This window comes from Sitophilus oryzae, unplaced genomic scaffold, assembly GCF_002938485.1.
Source record: "Sitophilus oryzae breed Bouriz unplaced genomic scaffold, Soryzae_2.0 scaffold_177_pilon_pilon, whole genome shotgun sequence".
Classification (NCBI taxonomy): domain Eukaryota; kingdom Metazoa; phylum Arthropoda; class Insecta; order Coleoptera; family Curculionidae; genus Sitophilus; species Sitophilus oryzae.
Window position 1 is genome coordinate 5929391 of NW_022146479.1, and position 19261 is coordinate 5948651.

Here is a 19261-nt window from a genome sequence, read left to right on the forward strand (position 1 = left end):
TATGGACTGTTTATTTTAGTAATGGATTTATGTTCCAAGACCTTATTAATTTATTTTTTGAAGTAGAAATTAAAATTAAATACTCAAATAATTTGATTGTTAGGAATGTCTGTATCTAGTGGGCTTAATATATATTAATATACAAATATTTATAAATATAGGTATTTTCATTATAAATATTTTGTTTCAATAAACATATCTCTGAAAATTTTTGCAAAATATTAAACTTGAAATATGCAATATATATTTATTAGGGGGGGGGGGTGGGGATTTAAGCTTGAATTATTTAAAAATATATTTTAATGATAGTATTATAAATTAATAATTAAACTGGATATATCTATGATTAATGAATTTTTTTGGTAAAATATATTAAACGAGTTCAAAATAAAATTATTTACTAATTTCCTACTTTAATTACACTTTTATTAGGGAAAGAAAGGTAGTAAGTAGTATAACTTAATAAGCATAATTAAGTGTTTTGTTGTTGGTTAGTTTGCAAACATAAAACTTGAATACTAGACTGCGTTATTCAAATTTGAAAATGTTAAGTTTTTCTAAATTATAATATTTAATGGGAATTTCTCTAATATTACAGAGAGCAAATTATGCTTATAATTAATTTAATGCCTCCGAATCGCGTAATGAACTATATGATAATTAAAATAGTTTCATTTGATCCAAAGTAATTAAAGGTGAAATAAAATTATGTTGCATTTAACTGTCATAATACGACTATAAATAAGTTGTAAAACGCAGGGTCATAATTTTCCAATGCGATTTTAAATCAGCCCGACGTATTAAAAATTTATTGCATCTAAGGTGAATGCTAACTTTAGAATTGTATTTTTAGTTCTAATGATTTAGTATTTTCTTTCCCTGCAGTATTAGCACGCAATATATTTATTTATATAGCAGGTTCTTTATTTTCGAAGGTGTACTACTTTTGTTTAATAAATTATAGTAGAATATCTCAAATACCGTGATATGAAAATTTAGGTCTAAACGTGTATCGCGAAAACTAAAAAAAAATTGTTAAAATGACTTTTTTCGAAATTAAAAAGTTCTAGTTTCTATATTGACTGCTTGCTGTAGTTTTGGTACAAAAAAAAAACCTCATTGTAGCAGGCAGACTCGTTTTTTTAATTAAATTACGTCGCTCCTTTTATTAAAAGCATGTCTACCACACTTTCGGCTTACATTAGCCCTAGCTTTGTTTTAATGCAATGTCTCTGTCTCGGTTTAAATTGTTCAGCAAATATTGTCTCCCAGACCGTCAGGAATTCTTTTCTTAAAGTAATTAGATTCGAAATATACAAAATATTTGCCTTTCATTTTAGTTGGCGTAATTCCATAATATCAGAATTGTAAATGTAATGAAAATGAATGTAGATTGATTTAAAAAGAAAGATCTTTTTACATTAAGTGATATAAAATGTCCTTCTTTGGTTTAAACTTATATAAATGTATAAGCTTATATTCTTAAGCCACATCTACACATAACTACCTCTAAATCTAGTCTAATACCTCTGAGGCTTACTTGTTCAGTCAAAAGATAGGAAGTGTGTGGACGAAACCACCTTATGTGTGGACGAAAAAATGCCTCCCAGGAAACTATATTCAGTCAGCCAGAAAAATTGTAATCCCGGAGTTACCTGCTTTAATTAGCATGCATGAAGGAATATGTAATAACTTTAATAATTTTGTCCATATGTCACAGGCCTCAGAGTGTAAGTAAATATAGAGTATAATGGTGCATCCAGACCTGAGGATTCGAGTGCGAGACGAGAGCAAGACAAGAGCGAGACAAGAGCGAGGCAAGAGCAAGACGAGTGCGAGACGAGAGCAAGACATTTTCTATCCATTTTTTGATGCAAGCCTGCCACGAGGCAAGCAAGTTGGATCGTAGTGAAAGGTGGCCGGTTTGTGTAAACATGTCCGATGAAAAACCTGCAGCAAATAATAACGCATATAATAAGTAATATTTTTTTGTATCTTTAATTGATATTGTGTCAATCATGATATTTGGTTTGTCGTATTTTATTCGTCGTCGATTTTTTCCCCTTTTGCCCTTCATTTGTTTCCAGACACGACATCTTTGACAAAATTCGTTTTTAAAACAAAATGTTAAATAGAAAAGTTATAGGAAAGGTTAAGAAGCACATTTGAAAATTACTGTAGAGTATACAGGGTACTTCAAAAAGTGTTACGGATATAGGTATGTTTTAATGGGAATACCCTCTATTTTTTATTTTATTATTAGATTCTACGTACAGTTCGGTATTTTTTTTCCATATCATATTATATATCTAAAATAATAGATTTTGGAATAATTCAATTTGTTTAAGGAAATGTTAGATTTCGGTACGGTAGAAAGCGTCAGTGATGCAAAATTTGCAAATTCTATTAAAAAAAATGATAATACATAGGGAAATTCATAAATATATGTTGAACACAATGTAGCATGTAATACAAATATCTTTACCTATATCTTTTTCTTCGTCCCTATAAAACTATCCTAACAAATTTTAGAACTCCAACTTCAGAAACAATAGCATGACTGACAATTTCTTACAACACTGAAATCTAACATTTTTTGTTTAATCAAATTGAAATATTACAAAAACTATTAGTTTTAGGGGTATACCATTTTAGGTATATAACATTATACCTCGCATTATACTTAAAAAAAAGTTAGAAAAAAAGATTGTGCGTAAAATAAAATTTTACGCACAATCTAAAAATAAAATAAAAAATAGGGTATTACATTTAAAAAAACATGTTATATCCGTAACACTATTTTAAACCACCCTGTGTACTCTATAATAATTTTAAAATGTGTATCTTAACCTTCTCTACAGTTTTTCTATTTTTTTTAATAATTCTAAAACACTTTTTAATAATTATCAAAACAAATGAAATAATGAACTTTATAGTTAGCTCACCCTATGTATTTAATTTACTAGGTAACAAGATTCAATAATAATTAAACTTCCTATAATAATCTCCTTCCTGTATGTTGGTAGAGTAGAGAAATAATTTTTTTATATTCTTCTCAAGTTTTATTCATCGATTGTAAAATATCTACCTACGCATCGTGTTTATTGTTTTTTTTTAAATATTCTTTATCTTTTGGATTCTATTAAAATATTGATTTTGCTTTATATGAATCGATAAATTTCAGCTGATCTTCCGTCCAAGTCTCCATTTCAATATGGCACTAATATCAGAGCTAATATCTCGCAGTCGAGCGAGCCTACCAAAAACACGTCCAGACAGTGCCTTCTATTAAAAGATCAGCCTACGGGCGAGATTTATGACGTCACGCTAGTTAGATATAACGGATTAATAAATATGTTGTAGAATACATGGAAAACATAATTATTCCTCAGATTTTTGGTTTGTATTTTAAAAATGATATAGTTTAAATGAAATATACATAATATACAGTTAATAACTACAACATATATACCTATTTATAGTAATAAATACTTTGGCAAATAAACTATGTTACAAATAATACAATATTATCTAAAAAAAGGCGTCAGCGATGGCTATGAACTGAAGATCGCTGGCATTTTATATGTTAAATTATTCTAAAATTTTTGATTTTCTTGGGATTTTTAGGTTCGGGAAAAACGCTGATTAAGTTTTCATTTGGGTTTTCATTATTTTTATTTGGTTTAAAAAAAACGTTTCGGCTAACTATAGCCTTCACAGTGTTGTGTCATATGAGAAAAATAGTGTCGAATATAATCCAAAAAATTACATATACAATATAATTCACACCTCATAATGTTTACTGCAATTAATAAACTAATATAAACTTATCAAAAGATGACCACATATTTTTTGAAATTATTATTCTTAACACTAAAATTATCTACATGACTATACGCAGTAAACATTATGTGCGTGGTGTGAATATTTTATATGCAATTTTTTGGATTATATTCGACACTATTTTTTTCATATGACACAACACTGATGGAGGCTATAATGTTAGCCGAACCGTTTTTTTAAACCAAATAAAAATCATGAAAAATCAATCAGCGTTTTTCCCGAACCTAAATTCCAAGAAAATCAAAAAATTTAGAATATTTAGAATCAAGGTTCAAGAATATCAAATTTTCCAAGATTGTAAAATTCTAGTTAATTATTTTATGTGTACAGTTATTTAGGGAAGGTCATCGATGTTCATTTCCAAGCCAACTAGACGCCGATTTTTTTCGATGATACGGTATAATTCTTACGTAAAATGTAAATAACATTAGACCAATTAAAACAAAGAAATATGAATTTCTTAGTATTTTTAGTAACACCTTTATTCTTAAAACTTAATTTTGTATTATGCAAATATACCAATTTTATTGTTATTTTATTCATATTGTATTCAGCCATCACTTAAATATTTGATATTAATTTGGTATTATAAATAATCAATACTATTCATTAAAAATTACTGAACAAATATATGTTATGCTTAACATACATTATATATTATCAAACAAAAACACATTCTTTTAAACTGTATCAGTCTTGTCTTTACAAAAATCTTTTTTAAAATTTGAACTCAAAATAATAATCTTTTTCATGATCTCTAATACACATATTCTTTATTTTTCCCTAGTTCATAATACCTACTTACGTGTTTGAATCTATCGAAGCTGAACCAGCAACACTTGGAGTGGAGATTCCACAATATGAATAAGATAAACATAATTGTCCAGTTTTCATTAATACCATCATGGGAGAATATTATTTTTAAATTTATTAAAGATATTTTCAATAAAATTCTCTTGATTTATAACTCGTACCCACTTTTTCTTGCTCTTCCGGACACTTTAGGCTGCCTAGTATAATAACTATCCTTTCCACCAGGAACACAACAAAGATGAGGCATAGCACCAATAACACACTCCACTTAAAAGCTTTTGATGAATTGTTAGAGTCTTAAAAACACACACAAAAATCACGATAAGTAAAAATGTATGGGCACTTTTAGGTTAAATCACTTGCACAACGTGTAATTTTTAAAATTTCTATTTTTTATGCAGAAACCGAGAGTGACCATATATCTGGTAGTAGTTTATGTCACTTCAACACCAAAATAATTAGTTTTTGCACTACAATAATAAATAATACCAAAAATCAAAGAGTTAAAACCAAAAATCAACAGACAAAATATGAAACGGAATCTAACCCAATATCTAAGTATGTACAGCTGATGAAGTAAACAAAAGTCCGCCCGTAGGCTGATCTTTTAATAGAAGGCACTGGTCCAGACTTGGCCGCGAGCTTTCTTTGATCGGCCGTCGAAAAACCGACATGGGACGGATAGCAACGAGGCTCCGTAGGTTGTCTCGCGAGACGGTCCACAGTGCTTCGAACATATGGCTCTAGAGGACAAAAATCTAAAACTTCTCTTTTATTGTAAGCAATTTATTCAAACTAGGTGTATTTGAAACAAATGATGAGTACTCTCATTGTACTAAATGATGATGTTCTTAGTCCCACGTTTATGAAAAAATAATCTTATAAATAATAATAATGTTGGAGCTGTGTTCCATCTAAGCAAATAATAAGTTATAGTATGAGAACGGTGTAAGTATTAAATAAATTCCTGTGATAAAAAAGAATTGAAATAACATTAGAACATGATTCCTACAATATAAGCGTAATATAAGATAAAAATGTTTTTCTTTAATGAAAAAGAAACATTAATGTTATATTTAATTAAAAAAAACTTAAGATACTATAAATTTACTTAAGGACAACAAAATGCATAGATCGTAACTACTCTGATTCAGGAAAATCACTGCTGACAGAATCTTCCAAATTTATAGTATCCAAATCACAGGTAGTATCACAAGTATCCTCACATATAAGATATTTCTGTACATCATTTTCTAATATGTTACTTTTTCGCGTTGTTACTGTTCATTTTGTCGGTATGAGGGGTTCGGGTGTTAATAGTTACCTCTTTAATAGACCATATCCATATATTATTTTTTCCTTTTCTTGGGTATGAGATTTTATAATAAATTGAAAGATGCACACTTTTTTTATGCGACGTTTCGCTCCAACATAGTGGACTTTTTCAGGCACAAGTGATGTCTCATTTGCCTGGAAGGTTCATATCTAATAAGCAATATCTAATAAGAACATATTTTTTGAAATACAAATAATTTTGAGTTCTTGTCCTTATGATCAAGCCAAGTATTAGCCAGATCGGCATTGCTTATCAATTTTACTTCATCTGAAAAGTATTATAAAATAAAGTTCGTCGCAAGCAGACGCAGGTAAACTATACAAAAATTAAAAGTGTATGAATATGGCAACAAAAATATTCAATAAATACGATATGTTTTGATATGTTTTTTTTAAATGCCTTTTTGAAGTTTTAAAACGTAAAATTTTTATACCCATTTAAGAATCATCTTAAAAAATAAATAAAAACTAAACAATCACGAACTTGTTTAGAAATAAATTTAAAGTACATACCTTGTTTAACAATATCCATAGTGGCTTTCAATTAAGTACGTACCCGTTTAACTCCATAAAATACAGAACTACTATGAATGTTATTCTTTTCACTGATGAAATAATGATCGCAAAATTTATTTTTAGTGAAAATATTTGCTAATAAAAACGCTGTTTGTGAAAAATAATATACAGGATGGTTGAACATTGCTATAAGTATAAAATTATATATTCAGATATTAGTAAATTTTAACTTATTTTTTGATTTTTGTCCATGGGACGAAGCACTGTGCGGTCGCGAGGCTCTTGCGAGACCCGTCCACACTTAGCGAATTTCGAATGTCTCGCGCTCGACTTGCACTCGACTCGCACTCGACTCCTCAGGTCTGGACGCACCATAACGTCTAAGTGTTGAGTAGAACGTCAAGTTTTTCATTTGAAATTTTCTTAAAATAATTTTTTATATAAGATTCTAAGTTGATGCTAAATATTAATAGTCTAAGAAAATAGGCCTTCAAATACGATCGTTTGGGAAAAACTTGAATTTTTGATATAAGTTGTTTTGACAGATCTAAAAACAAACTGTAAAAGATTTTTTTTTTAAATTCACCACCGAGAAGTGTGGGTTTCAAGTCTCGCTTTTTAAGCTTATATGAATAATTATTTAAATAGTATGAACATATTGTTTAACTCTAACTAACCTTATCCATACAATAAATTTGCGATTTTAGATATATAAATTCACAATTAAATTTTCTTCGTGTTCAGCTATATTTTAAAACACAATTATTATACATTACAATAAATAACTCTATAAAAATAAATAAATAAGTAGAAACTTTGTTTTATGTATTATTTATTTTTACTGCATTAAAATGGGATCGATGTGTGTAACATAAAACCCGTTATGGAGCTTTCCGGGAGAAGTGGGTCACCCTATGTGAAGAGCTTTACAAAACGGTGTTTTGTAACGCTATTATAATTACTACATCCAACTAGTTAGCGTGTATCATAGTCACTGCTTTATTAGCCCTCAAATGCCATACACACAAATTAAAATGGAGCTGATTCTAAAACTACATTGTAGGATGTCTCTTGTACTCTCACATTATCTGGAGCTATAATTTCTGATTGTTAAAACCGAACGTGGAAAAACATATCGCAGCCATTTTGCTAGATAATTTCGCCATATTTGTTAAGTTATATACTTATTTTATGAGATATATTTACTTTTATGATGGACTCATATATCTACATGGTTACATTTAAGTAGCCTGAAAATAACGGTGCCACTCTGTATACTAATGACCAATTTTAAATGAAATATAAGCTGGGATAAAACAAATTCAATAAACATTTATTTTTGCTACAAGATTTTTGTATCGTTACAAATTCTGTTAAACTATGAACACTTTTTTCTATATTTTTTTTAGTTTTTATTCACATAGAGTACGTTTTAGACCTAAAAAAACACAAAAAATACGTTACAAAATATAGTTTTCCTTTATTATGGACTTCGGATCACCATGTATATGTGGCTATATTTTTAGCACCTAAATGGAAAGGCTAGAGATTGCGTTGCAATAAAAAGACTTGTTTGGGCCACCCTTTATAATGAATACGCTTCTAAATGTTTTCCTCATGTTTAAATTTTCACCCTGTATATTAATTTTGTAATAAAGAACATCGTAGTAGTGTTAAGTTACATTTGTTTTCCCCTGTGTATTATAATTTGACGTCATTCAGTGTTCGATACTCTTAGGTAATTTGTTTATACAGAATTCGAGAAAGACTTTTTGTTGTTAGTTTTTTTTTAAATTCAGGTATGAGTGGAAAACAGTATTGATTATAATAACGAACCTTCGAATCAAGCAGTTGTTTATAATTTTCTTTTTTTAATACATCTCAGTATCAGTTTTCCTAGATGTGCGAATAGAGCCGTTTAATAATTATTACTACTTTATGGTGTTTTTGTGTATATTATAGGTATATTTGTGTGTTTGATATTGCTTGATTCTGTGTGGTGTATTGATAAGTGTAATTGGAATTAACTCAATCCGAAATGGTGAGTTGACTTGATTTAAGTATAAAATAGTTATTTATTTAGTAAGTGTGCCACTAAGTGCAGGTAAGTGTGCCACTAAAAATATTAAGTATTTTCCAACTAAATGAGAAAAAACATTTTATTTTGCTTTAATTTGGGAATCACCATGATATACACTTTTTTTCGCTCCAAGATGGTCATATTACATAAAAGTACTTTTTTGGCAATTATTAACAAGCAAGATACAGGGTTTTTCGTTATCACGGCAGTATATCTATGGTGTGTGGCATAAATTAAGAATATCCAGGGTTGGGGAGAGGTATTTTGTTTTTCTAAAATTAATGATTTAAGAAAATTAAAAATGGACCTAGTTTTTGGGCGTATTTAGAAGGGAGAGCTCTCTGTATATTAATTTAATTTATAAAGTACAACCACAGCTCTTTGAAGTATACGTCTTTAGCACCGTTTATTATATCAAAAGTTTTAAAACTAAAATTTGATGATTGATGCCTAATTTAGACAGGAGACAGAGTTAGTAGAGAGTGTAGTAACGTTTGATATTCGTATTATTTGGGGGTATTTTTGTGTTTTTTTATGTGTCTAATGTTTTTTTTTTGTGTTCGGTACATGGATAAAGCCGGGACACCATTAGGCCACACGCCACGCTATCCCGCGTGAGTCCACGTGGACCCACGCGTTGCGACGTGGAAACACGAGATCTGGGATAGACGACACGCGTGTGGTAGCGTGGGATGTCGTTGGGTGTCGTGTTGCCTAATGTGTTCGTAATACATGTAATTAAATGGAAAAACATACGCACAGATCTTCATGACGTGGCGTGGCGTGGCGTGGCGTGACGTGACGTGGCGTGGCGTGGCGTTGCGTGGCGTGGCGTGGCGTGGCGTGTTGGCTAATGGGGTTCCGGCATAAATCTAATAGAAATTTTTTAACTCGGCAATGGCTAAGCTTATAAAAATCATTATTAAAACCAAAAATATGTTTTATAGAAAATTTCTTTCTTTGTTTACTGTGTACTTCAGAAATATTTGATATGTATACAGTTCAGTTAACATCTCTGGACACTATTTAAGAATACTTTTGATTAGAATTGAATACCATTTAATATATTTATTTAAAACCTTAGTATATCGTTGATATTTTTAAAAGACGAGGCTTAGTAAAATATCTAAGTGTATCAAGGTGTTTGTTAATGACATTGTTATCTTTAAGTTTTACCACTTTTGATCTCAAAAGTTGAGATATCTAGAACATACATATTTTAAAGTTTTTTTCTTAGACTATATTTTATACAAATTAATTCTAGTATAATTATTATTAGTAATTATGTTCTCTCTATCTCTCTCCCTTGAAAAATATTTCAGTTGTTTTTTGTAATTTAAAGACGATAATTTTGCCCTGTATATAAATCATAAAAATATGGCAATAGGTCTTTCGTGTTGGAAGTAGGGCAAAAAAATCGTTTGTATAGATGGGAAGCGTCACAAATTTGGAGCCGATCCACTTGGTAGTGAGCTTTTGACACGATTTTGTGTTTGCTAAATGTGTGTAAAACTGTGCTTAGGGCCTCACAAAGCTTCGATCACGACTTTCCTATTTGTATGCAAATTACTCTTTGATACCACTTTCTGTTATATATTTTATTTTTTCCCTTCCTTTGTTTGTCATCAACAACTTGCCTTTAATTGCGCCATAAATTAGATGACAAAATATCCACGTTCATGCTGTAAATAGGGTTTTACACGAAGCATTGTTATCTGATTTATACGACAGAGTATCGCAGTTTTTCTGAAAAAACTCACTAAGATATTATTTTAGTTAGAATATAGAATGAGTGGAGGGGGGGAGGGCTTTCAAGAGTGGCCCACCCGTATACCGAGTGCTTCTCAAAAGTGGGTCACCCCTATAACTTTTTTATTTTTTCAGATAAAAAAACGAGATTTAGTATGTTAGTACCTATATGATATAAATTAGGATTGACTGCCATATTCAATTATTTTTTATCACTTCCTGCAGTGGGATTCTGTAAGCTCCATAGCAAGAAATTTCCTGTCTAGCCTATGCTATTTGTATACGATTGATGAGTCACTAGACAAGAGAAGTGTTTACAGAATCGGGCCTCTGTTTCACCGGAAATAACTACAACTTTTCTTTTTTAAATGGCACACTCGGTATTTTTTTACTTAATTCGATAGAAAATGGCGCTCTGAATCGAATGACATATAATATGTCAACTTTTGACATAGTCGCTCAAAAACAAATTGCATTTTACATTTCAATCTAGAGTGCCATAGATATGTTAAAAACACTAATTTTTAATCAAGGAGCCTTGGATATATAGATTTAATCGTGTAATGTTTTTAGTGTCTTGTCCTGGTCGGTATTTCCGGTGTAACCGGAAGTGACCGGAAACAATTGAATATGTCAATCAATCCTAATTTATGTCATATATACTAACATACCAAATCTGGTTGTTTTATCTGAATAAATAAAGTTATAGGGGTGAGTCACTTTTGAGACGCACCCGGTATAGGATTGATTCACGTTTTTAATTATTTTCAATCATTTCCTGTTTTACCGAGAATGACAACAACTTTAGATTTTTAAATGGTACTCTCGATATTTTTTTTTACTTTATTTAATAGAAAATAACACTCTAAATCGTGTAACATATAATATGTCAACTTTTGACATTCTCGCTTAAAGAGGTCGTATTTTAAATTTCAATCTATAGTGGCATGGCTGTGTTAAAAACTTTAACTTTTAATCAAGGAGCCTTGGAAAAATAGATTTGATAATCTAATTTTTTTCTTGTCTTGTTCTCGCCACTTAAAAGATGTCCAAATCGTATTTTTAATCATAACTCAGTTTTTTCAAATGGAACGAGGGTGGCTCATTGGCATATTTGAAAAAGCATTTTTTTACGAATAATTTGATACACACACTTGATATTTCGAGGCAAATTGCCGTTACATTTATGGCCATGGCACTCTAAATTGAAATTTAAAATGCTATTTTTTTAATTGAAGTTGTCAAAAGTTGTAGTCATTCTATTCAGAATGTCATTTTCTATTAAAATCGAGTAAAAAAATACCGAGGCTGTCGTTTAAAAATCAAAAGTTGTAGTCATTTCCGGTGAAACAGGAAGTCACCGAAAACAATTATTGAATACGTCAATGAATCCTATTTTATGTCATACAAATACCAAATCTCAGTTTTTTTTTATCTGAAAAAAATACCCGGTATATTTTCGGATATTTTTTGGTTTCAAATTTCCTGAAAATAAAACGAAAGACAGAGCAATTATGTATAAAAATGCAAACCTAATTACTTTAATAAAGCACGTCTGAATTTTCTGAATGAAATATTTAAAGAGCAGTACAAAACGGACAGAGATAAAACATTAACAAAGACAAAAGATAATGCGAGTCAAAAGTGTGGTAGACATGCATTTAATAAAAGAAGGGAACGTAATTTAGTCTTAAAAACAGTAAAATATATTTTTGCCGGGCTAAGATAATCGCTGCAGTCGCGGAACAGATAAATTAAAAACTTTTCCTTGGATAGTTTCTACGAATGCTCCAAGTTGGCGACCTTAATATCAATAACACTAATTTTAAGAAAGTGCAGTTTCTTCAAGCCGAAAATTTCACTCCACTTCAGGTTGCAAAGAAAATATGGAATTGACTGAAGTTTTATACGAAACAAGAACTGTTTTACAAGAGGGCGTTTCTTAAATACGAATGTTTCTACTTCGTCTAAAAACCTTGTGTTTTTTTATTCCTTGTTCAAGTTACATTGTGTATACCTGATGTTTTTCAAAAGCGGCTCACCCCGATAACTTTTTATTTTCTCATATAATAAAACGAAATTTGGTATATTAGTATTAAGGTTTACGGAACCGGAGCTCTTTTTCGGAACCGGGAATTTCGGTACAGCACTTATAAGGAACCGGGATTTTCTGTTTCTTTGGTACTTTCGGTACTAACTAATTCTTGTTCAATGATGATGTAGTTCATCCATCAGAAAGCAAGGGATAATTTTCAAAATCAGTCATGAGAAAAAATTAACATGAACATAAACAATGCGGACAAGCAAAGAAAAAAATATAGGTAACTTAATGTAAACTTCACATCAAACAACATAAACCTAAATTTGAGAAAAGAATTGACAAATAAATAAATAAATAACTAGAAGAGTTTGATTTCTTACGATTTCTTTAAAAGTTTTAAATGACATTATAATATTAAATTATTAAGTAATCAGTCATGAGAGAATTAACATGAACCCAAAGGAACACAACCGAAGAAAAAAAAAGAAAAAACATTCATCATTGAAAATGTCCATCAAACAACACAACCCTACTTAAATAAGTTTGAAAAAACCTTAGAATTCAATTAAAAATGAAGGTCCCAAGGGAAAGAACTTGATAAGCGCCAATTTTTTAATTTTAGGATTTTACAATATTATGGTAGGTCTATCTGGTCCCTACAAAATTTATAAACTCTACGGGGCAATAAGTTGTTAAATCCTATGAATTAAAAATGTAGAATACATGGCAAGAACCAGATAACAACCAGCCGCCCAGTGCTCTTTTGTAAAATCAGTGAATCAATAGGCCGATCATGTTTTTCCCCTTCAAATGCAAGTGCCTATAAAACACAAAAAATAATATATACATATATAGCAACAGTATACTAAATAATATATTTAAACATCAATAATTGTTAATAAACATTATATAGAAACTTCAAAAGAACTTCAATTACTTTCCGTCACTTTCTGTTTTACCGGAAATGACTGCAACTTTTGATTTTTAAATGGTACCGTCGGTATTTTTTACTCCATATGTTCAAGGCTGTGTGTTAAAACCAATAATTTTTAATCAAGATGCTTTGAAAAAATAGATTTAATCGTCTAATATTTTTCGTGTCTTTCCCTGGCTTTGATGCTGAAATCAGACTTTTAATAACTCATTTTTTTTATAGAAAGAACTACAAATAATTTGATACCATATAATTGATATTTCGAGCTAAATTACTGTAACATTTATTCTCTTCTAACGAGTGTCAAAAGTTGACATATATGTTGTGTCATTCTATTCAGAATGTCGTTTTTTATCGAATAAATGAATGAAACAGGAGCAAAACTAACTGAATACTTCCAATCTATAAGCAAATCTAACATACCAAATCTCGTTTTTTTTCTAAAAAATAAGCAAATTATAGGGGAGTTTCTTTTGAAAAATACCCAGTATAGTACCGTGTGATCGAAAAAACGTCGTCGCAGTAGGCAGACAGAATTATTATCATGTTAATTTAAGTTTTTTTTTTATTTTTTTTACGTTAAATCTGCAAATTTAAAGAATATTTTAGACTTATTTTCCTAATATTTTATTGAGTTTTGGAATTCTTTTACCTTAGTGTTTAACCCACTGTTTTTTTTTAATTGAAACAACTGAAATCCATGAAATTTGACTAACGAACTATCGAAATTAGAATTCGACAGTTTTTAACCAACAGCGAACAAAACACTACATGGAAAACAGTCAAAGAGCTTTCGCATTGTGTTAAAGGTAGTAGGATACATAGGTATCGAGATACATAATACAGCTTCAATCTGTATTTGCGATACGTGCAATAAAATCTCCCTTTGTTAGTAAGCCTCGTTATCAGACATGTACTTTTATTCCTCGTGAAAGGAATTAATTAATTGGGGGGCAATGCCAGCTAGCCGAGGTAACCTGTGTAATTGACAGTGCTTTTTATAAAATAATTTATTTAAATAATCTGATCTGAATACATACACTCACCGGCCCGAAAAAAAACACCTTAAAATTTTGATGTAATTTAAAAAAGTTTTATATGTTGTGTTCTAGTGGACGGATTTTGATGATAAGCAACTTAATTACCTAATGCAATTTTGGTATACTATTTTTATACACCCTGTATATACAATGAACATGCCTATGTACATATTATATCATTCTTTTGGCATGTACGTGCAAAGGTATAATTTGATGAAATGTTCAAGTTTAAATGACATTTAGCAAACAGAAGTAAATGGTTTTTGAGCTCTTTGATCTCCCAATGCAATGAAATAGTAATTTCAGTTTGCTATAAATACCTGAAAATATATGAATATTTTACTTTATGATAATATTTTATTAAATATTTAAAAACATACCCTCTATTTATAGTTATTTCTGATAGCCTTTATATCAAACATTTTTATGTACAGTAACCAATGATAAATATTAACAAAACATTTTCATTAATACGACTATATGTAATAGAATTAACTTTTCTGATTCTATATAAAATGTACTGATCCCATATACCATCAGAAAATTTAATTTTGGAAAAATTATTATTGGGTTATGTAGTTTTATTTAGACGTACTAAATATAATTATTAATGATTTTATTTTTTAGCTCTAATTATTTTGTAATGTAAAGAATATTCCAAATGCTAGTCTGGTTGCTGATATTTAAAAAAAATATCAGATTTATATAATAATTCTTCTGTTTTATCTAAAACTAAGTTCTTCATTGGGAATGGTATTCAATTTTAAGAAAAGATTGTTTTTTGTTAACCCATCTACGTATATTTGTTTTTTTTTCATTATTCTTGTTAATAACTATTCTTACAGTTAATACATTAATACATTTGCAAAATGATATTAAAACACTTGTAATATTGTTGTTAGGCAATGAAATACTGTAACACAGCACAAATACCAATTTTGATTATGAATTGTTGATTTATCGAAGAATACATCATTTGCTCGTTGTTTCAAAAGTGCGATTTGACATTATGTAATTAATATTTAAATCATATTATTTATATTTTATTGTATATGCCATGTATTTCAATGAAAAACGGTCCCATGATAACCGTAAAATACCTTTTGAATTCGAGCTTTAAGTTTCAGTTTTTTTCTATTTCAGTCATTCTACTGTCAGTCAGCCTTTTCGTCTTCAACTATAAGTCATTGGTAGACGTTAATACTGAAATTTTATGAATATGTTTCGAAAACTAAAAATTCATTTGAGCAGGAAACGTTTTACAGTCAAATATAAATAGGTTATATCCTATAAAATTCTTTATCTCAAAGAGATCTGTAATGGATATTGGAAATAAGGCCTCTTGAACTGATGACACTGGATTGAAATATAGCAATCTCATATAAATTTGAAACATGCTCTGTTTCTCTGTGCCTCTGCTTGTCTAGGATTCCTTACGCAGCAACAATTTACCATTAAAGATGCACGGATAATCGTGCTTCGAGACATACGTTTATGTTAAGGCAAATATCTGTATTGCTGCAAGCAAGATTAACTCTGTAATGCAACTGCTGTTTTCTTAATATACGTTTCATAATATATTAATTTCTACAAATTGGGTTTATAATACATGGGCGACAATATTCATCTCTTTTAAACTGTATAGATTAGAGTATATATTTTTTATTACCATAATCTCTTTTAAACTCCTTATAGTTTTTAAATATTTGGTTGGTTTTCTTCAGAACTAAAACTTTTAAAGATGAAGATTTTCTTTGAAAAAAAAATTCTTTTCAATTTCATTATTTAAAATTGGATCTACGTTTTGATAAAAACTTCCACTCTCCATATCTTACACCATTTAACCTAGAGCTACTTGCCAAGTTAGTTGGCATAGAAAGTCAGGACTAAAAGCTTTTTGATGAAGACCTTCGACATAGTAGTATTGGTTTTTGATATTTAACTCAGTAGTTTCAATGTCTCTCTGATTTTTTGAGTTTTTTTAGTTTTGTTCTTAATATAGCAATATAAGGATTTTACACACATTACAATTAAATTATACCATTAAGATGCTGCGATATTCGAAAGACTTTGCCTCAAAGATAAACAATTTAAGAAGTTTGTTGCGGTGGAAACTAATGTTAAGTTATTGATCACGTGTTGTTCTATGCTTTATAATTATTAGATTATAGTTAGTTTGTGTTCATCCAAGTTAAGGTTGCCGTTGTCTCGCTAAAGTGTAAATTAAATTGCTGAGGTATATGGAATCTTATATATAATGTGATTATTACGGCGCATAACGCATCATGTAATTTATAGATTGTTTCCAATTTATTAAAAAAAATAATTTTAATTATAGAAAAATAAAATGTGCCTGAAGTGAATTTTAAGCTGTGCTAAACACCAAACAATTTGTTGATGTTTTTACTAAGCAGTAACATAATATTTGAACATCTGTGTCTCTACATCTTATAATAATCTAGATTACCATCAAGAGCCTAACCTAACCTAACCTAACCTAACCAGTCTCTATGTTCGTTTTCGTCTTGTTTTTGTCGACATTTAAATTTCATTATAAATTATCTTAATATGTATCGTATCAAATTTGTGCGTTTTAATGAAGACAGAAATTTGAACCTTTTTCAAAATAAAAATAATAGTATTTACCACTACTTTACCCCAATGACTAAGAAATATAACGACCAATAACACCCGAGACTAAATTGTTACCATGTGTCCTAACAGTGCCCTGCCATGGGATAAATTAAATTAAAATTACAATTTTAATTGTTTCACAAATATTTTCATAAAATTACTGTTGGGTGGTTTTTAATTTAGTTTTTTATAAGTTTGCCTTTTATAATAAAATGTATAATTCAATTTCTTAGCTCATAAAATAATTTGATAATGGGACTAAGATAGCGAAGATACACATACTCCGACATAGAGAATATTTCATACGTCAGTGGCGGCTCGTGGGTATAAAAATAGGTGAAGAGTTTTTTTAAAATTGCGCCAAATTTTTTTTGGCGCAGTCACCATTTTGTCAACATTTTTAAATTATTATTTGAAAAATTTTTGGTGTGTTCACCATTTTGTCAATATTTTTTTTTGTTATTATTTATACACTAATACCTATAATATTTTTCTATTAATAAATAATATTTTCTTGCCTTTAGCTGTGTATTTTTTCTAATTTCGAAGAATCGAAAGTAGAAAAGTGATATCTTACCGACACTTTACTACATCGCCTGTTGATATAGAAAATGTTTTGCTTGCCATATCGGTGAGAACCAGCCCCTGGACAGCCCACCTGATGAAGGGTAGGCCCAGAAACCGGTTGTGGGAGTGGAGCTTGGTTCCCCCCTTTACGACAAGCAAAACAATTTTCTTTTTACTTTTAATTTTTTTTCTACTTTCGATTTTTCGAAATTAGAAAAAATATACAGCTAAAGGCAAGAAAATATTATTTATTAATATACACTAAAGCGATAAGAATTTTGTTCATTTCATATATATTTGAGCGGGCCGAAAAACACTCTTTACCCCATCTTTTGACGGGAGATGCACTAATATCTCACCGACACTTTACTACATCGCCTGTTGATATAGAAAATGTTTTGCTTGCCATATCGGTGAGAACCAGCCCCTGGACAGCCCCCCTGATGAAGGGTAGGCCCAGAAACCGGTTGTGGGAGTGGAGCTTGGTTCCCCCCTTTACGACAAGCAAAACAATTTTCTTTTTACTTTTAATTTTTTTTCTACTTTCGATTTTTCGAAATTAGAAAAAATACACAGCTAAAGGCAAGAAAATATTATTTATTAATATACACTAAAGCTGTAAGAATTTTGTTCATTTCATAATATTCTTCTTTTAGTTTGATCTAAAACGCATTAAGTAAAATATAAAAAAAGATACAACCAGTTTTCGATAAACACATTATTTTGCATTCCAGTGAAAATATAATTAAATTTAAATTAAATATAATAAACATTATATACAGTGTCCACCATAAAGTTGGATCCATATGGACGTTTTCTTTTTTTTATATTAGAGTTTTAAAAAATTTCGTTCTGAATGGTTTTTGACTCTCCACTAAAAACGTTTTTAATTTTTTCATAATGTTGTTTAATTTCCAAAGGATTTATTTCAATTAATATCTTTAATAACTCCTTAAAATTTCCTCTGTTCACTGAGTCAATCCTTTCATCATGCCCACGAAAAGGCAACTCTAGCTTGCTTACATATAAGACTGCTTGAATAACTACCAGTAAACAAAGTCTATTTAAAAGACAATTTTCATTAAAATTAAGCTTATAAAGTCTAGCGTTTTTTTCTAAAGCATCGGCAATTGTATTTTGATTTTTTTTTAATTTCTTAGCATTAACCGAGGCATTAACTGACATTTTAAATGTTCTGCAGAATCCCCGTGTTTATGCAAAAATCTTGTTATATTTACGAAATCAGTGAGCCCTTCTTTATTCCAAATCCCATGTTGATTGGAAAATAGTAAACACGACCAACAAAATAATTTTTGTAAAACAATGCTACTGCATAGCCAATTAAAATCAAAAAACCAGGAAGACTTAAATTTAATATTATAAGTTATGTTGAAATTCACTTTTTATTATTTGTTTTTTGCTATTTGACTAATTTATGATTAAAGATTCAGTTGGTCGTCCTTGATGAAACATCCCTCTTATCTTCATCTGTTCACCGTCTGAAGGGAGTTTCCAATAAATTGCACACCAAGTCATTAATTGGGTTCATTTTTAACACATACACACACAAAACAGTTTTAAAACACAACAACAAAACAAACAGCAGAAATTAACAAGTTAAATAAAAAAAAACATTAACAAACAACAATAAATAATCAACAACAACTTTACAGTCTTTATACGGTTAATCGCCGAAGTAGCCGAATATT

At 29.7% G+C, this 19261-nt stretch overlaps 1 protein-coding gene and 1 long non-coding RNA gene across 5 annotated transcripts in view; both read left to right on the forward strand.

Moving 5' to 3' along the window:
• The window catches only part of LOC115882155 (lachesin-like), a 450816-nt gene that overhangs the window by 265095 nt on the left and 166460 nt on the right, over positions 1–19261 (forward strand). The window lies entirely within an intron of this gene.
• LOC115882157 overlaps positions 1–19261 on the forward strand; it is a 260637-nt gene that overhangs the window by 195297 nt on the left and 46079 nt on the right. The window contains exon 1 of one of the 3 annotated variants that reach the window (XR_004050159.1): positions 8482–8548. The exons of the other annotated variants lie outside the window; for them this stretch is intronic. This is a non-coding gene — a long non-coding RNA (uncharacterized LOC115882157). Of the gene's footprint in view, positions 1–8481; positions 8549–19261 lie in introns of those variants that run through there. 3 annotated transcript variants of the gene reach the window in all.